This window comes from Ovis canadensis, chromosome 12, assembly GCF_042477335.2.
Source record: "Ovis canadensis isolate MfBH-ARS-UI-01 breed Bighorn chromosome 12, ARS-UI_OviCan_v2, whole genome shotgun sequence".
Classification (NCBI taxonomy): Eukaryota; Metazoa; Chordata; class Mammalia; order Artiodactyla; family Bovidae; genus Ovis; species Ovis canadensis.
In genome coordinates this window covers 29055753-29059685 of record NC_091256.1, presented here as the reverse complement: position 1 = coordinate 29059685, position 3933 = coordinate 29055753, and the positions used below count along the sequence as shown (strand labels likewise).

Below are 3933 nucleotides of genomic sequence, written 5' to 3'. Positions count from 1 at the left end.
GGGATGAGATGGTTGGATGGCATCACCGACTCAGTGAACATGAGTTTGAGTAAGCTCTGGGAGTTGGTGATGGACAGGGAAGCCTGGCGTGCTGCAGTCCTTGAGGTTACAAAGAGTCAGACATGACTGAGCTACTGAACTGAAGTGAACTGATGATACTGTTCTCCACAGTAGTTGTGTCAGTTTGCATTCTGACTAATAGTGTAGGAGGTTTACCTTTTTTCCACACCCTCTCCAGCATTTATTGTTTGTAGACTTTTTGATGATGGCCATTCTGACCAATGTGAGGTGATACTGCATTGTGGTTTTGATTTGCATTTCTCTAGTTATTAGTGATGTTGAACAAATTTTCATGTGGTTTTGGATATCTGTATGTCTTCTTTGAGGAAATATATATTTAGATCGTCCACCCATTGTTTGATTGGGTTGTTTGTCTTTTTGATAAGGAGCTGCATGAGCTGCTTCAATATTTTGCAGATAATTCCCTTGTTGGTTGCTTCACTGGCAAATATTTTCTCCCATTTTGTGGGTTTTCTTTTTGTTTTCTTTATGATTTCCTTTGCTGTGCAAAAGTTTTAAGTTTAATTAGTTCCTATTTATTTATTTTTGTTTTTATTTTCATTTTCTAGGAGATGGGTTGAAAAAAATCATTTTGCAATTTATGTAGGAGATTTTTCTGCCTATGTTTTCTTCTAAGGGTTTTATAGTATTTGGCCTTACACATAGGTCTTTAATCTTTTCTGAATTTATTTTTGTGTATGGTGTTAAAGAATGTTCTAATTTTATTTTTTTACATGTAGCTGTCTAATTTTCCCAGGAACATTTATTGAAGAGACTGTCTTTTCTCTATTGTCTATTCTTGACTCCACTGTTAAGGTTAGGTGACTATAGGTGCATGGATATGTTTCTGGACTTCCCATCCTGTTGCACTGATATATCTTTCTAGTTTTGTGCCAGTACCATATAGTTTTGATTACTCTAGCTTTGTAGTAATGCTCAAAATTCTCCAAGCCAGGCTTCAGAAATATGTGAACTGTGAACTTCCACATGTTCAAGCTGGTTTTAGGAAAGGCAGAGGAACCAGAGGTCAAATTGCCAACATCTGCTGGATCATGGAAAAAGCAAGAGAGTTCCAGAAAAACATCTATTTCTGCTTTATTGACAATGCCAAAACCTTTGACTGTGTGGATCATAATAAACTGTGGAAAATTCTGAAAGAGATGGGAATACCAGACCACCTGACCTGCCTCCTGAGAAACTTATATGCAGGCCAGGAAGCAACAGTTAGAACTGGACATGGAACAACAGACTGGTTCCAAATAGGAAAAGGAGTACATCAAGGCTGTATACTGTCACCCTGCTTATTTAACTTCTATGTAGAGTACATCATGAGAAACGCTGGGCTGGAAGAAGCATAAGCTGAAATCAAGACTACTGGGAGAAATATCAATAACCTCAGATATGCAGATGACACCACTCTTATGGCAGAAAGTGAAGAGGAACTAAAAGCCTCTTGATGAAACTGAAAGTGGAGAGTCAAAAAGTTGGCTTAAAGCTCAACATTCAGAAAACGAAGATCATGGCACCTGGTCCCATCACTTCATGGGAAATAGATGGGGAAACAGTGTCAGACTTCATTTTTTTTTTTTTTTTTGGCTCCCAAATCACTGCAGATGGTGATTGCAGCCATGAAATTTAAAGACGCTTACTCCTTGGAAGGAAAGTTATGACCAACCTAGATAGCATATTGAAAAACAGAGATATTACTTTGCCAACAAAATTCCATCTAATCATAGCTATAGTTTTTCCAGTGGTCATGTATAGATGTGAAAGTTGGACTGTGAAGAAAACTGAGTACCGAAGAATTGATGCTTTTGAACTGTGGTGTTGGAGAAGACTCTTGAGAGTCCCTTGGACTGCAAGGAAATCCAACCAGTCTGTTTTAAAGGAGATAAGCCCTGGGTGTTCTTTGGAAGGAAGGATGCTAAAGCTGAAACTCCAGTACTTTGGCCACCTCATGCGAAGAGTTGACTCATTGGAAAAGACTCTGATGCTGGGAGGGATTAGGGGCAGGATGAAAAGGGGACGACAGAGGATAAGATGGCTGGATGGCATCACTGACTCAATGGATGTGAGTTTGAGTGAACTCCGGGAGATGGTGATGGACAGGGAGGGCTGGCGTGCTGCGATTCATGGGGTCACAAAGAGTTGGACACGACTGAGAGACTGAACTGAACTGAACTGAATATAGTCTGAACCAGGGAGCCTGATTCCTCCAGACTTTTTTCTTTCTCAAGATTTCTCTGGCTATTCTTGGTCATCTGTGTTTCTGTACCAATTGTAAAAAAGTTCTATATCTGTCAGAAATGCCATTGGTAATTTGATCGGGATTTCTTTGACTGTGTAAATTGCTTTGAATAGTATAGCCATATTCATGAAAGTATGGAACATGTCACCAATTTGCATGTTATCCTTGCACAGGGGCTATACTAATCTTCTCTGTACCATTTCAGTTTTAGCACATTTGCTGCTGAAGGGAGCACTTGATCTTCATTTTAATTGTGTACATTTTCTCCCAGCATTTAAGGCACTGTATATTGTACATACAATATTCATGTCTATTGATGCAATTAAAAGGTGAAATAAAAGAAATTCTGATGATAAATTTAAACTGTTTTCATTATTTAAATTTTCTTCCTTGCAGAGAAAACAGCATCTTTCCTTTTACAGAAAAGTTTCTTAAAGGTAGTGTTACTTCCTGGTTAATCCTGATTGCCCTGTAGCTTCAAGCAATCCTAATGAAACTTTTCCCACTGAAGTCATTACCGATTCCAGTTCTTAATTTATTTTAATAGCTTGTGTTTAATATCTATTTCTATTTATCCCTTGAAAATTCCCCCTTTATTTTTGCTTCAGTAACACTGCTTTTACTTAAAATAGTTTTCTTTCAACTGCTTCTACTTTGCAACATTTGAAGATATTCATTGATTGGACCTTCAAGTGATGGTGTTCCATCCACAGCCTCTGTTCTTAGAATGCTTTTCTTCTTAAACACTTCTCAGATATCTCATCTGCTTTCATGAGTTGAAATTTTCTTTAGTAATGAGAGACTAGTCTTCTGTGATGATCTAGCTTTCAGTATCTCTGTGTCTTAACTCAATAAAGGTTAAACAAACTGGTCGGCCGGGATCCAGCACTCATTATGGTCAATCAAACGAACCGGTAAATTACACAATCTCTAGGAACAACTTTGCAGACATGACATACATCAATGCTTATCACTTTTTCTTATCACGGCCTTGCTTTACAACAATGGGAGAGTGGAGTAAATGCTATGTGAAAAGACTGGAATTCCTGTGAATAGTTCTAATCATATCATGGCCTCTGCCTTCAATCTCCAGCTCAGATCTTTAGACTTGTGTATTTCTTTGTCTTTTGGAAATCTGTATTTATACTTTTTTTAAAAATGAATCTGAAACATATGTCTAATAGAACTCTTATTTTTTCATTCACATTAGAATATCCTCCTTTTAAATCCTGCCTCAGTGAATGGCATTGATACCTATCTAGTTGTTTTAGCTTGAAACGTAGGAAACCGTACTAGACATTGCCTAATCTATCTAAAATTAACTTTCACAAAGTCCTTTACTTTGACATAATTTATACATAAAATGCAATTTCAAAGTCGTTACCACGGTAAACAAGGCCTTTCATTACTTTGCTTTAGTTATCTTAGAAAAATTATGATATACCAATATACAATTCACAATTTCTGCTGCTGTCAAACTGAGCTATTGTTTCTCTCTTGTTTCTGAAAATTTGTCACATGATGTTTTTGCCCTTGGCAGGAAGATCTAGAACTGTCTCAGCACCATCTTGAACTAATTAATTCCTGTTGGCCTTTCCAGGCTCAATATATGCTTTTTTCTGTGT

General features: G+C 37.4%; 1 non-coding gene across 1 annotated transcript; it reads right to left on the bottom strand.

Annotated features, from left to right (window-relative positions):
• Positions 1–2436: 2436 nt before the first annotated feature.
• Positions 2437–2543, bottom strand: LOC138416742 (U6 spliceosomal RNA). The gene has a single exon (XR_011247856.1). It is a non-coding gene; the product is annotated as a U6 spliceosomal RNA (small nuclear RNA).
• Between the last annotated feature and the right edge of the window lie 1390 nt (positions 2544–3933).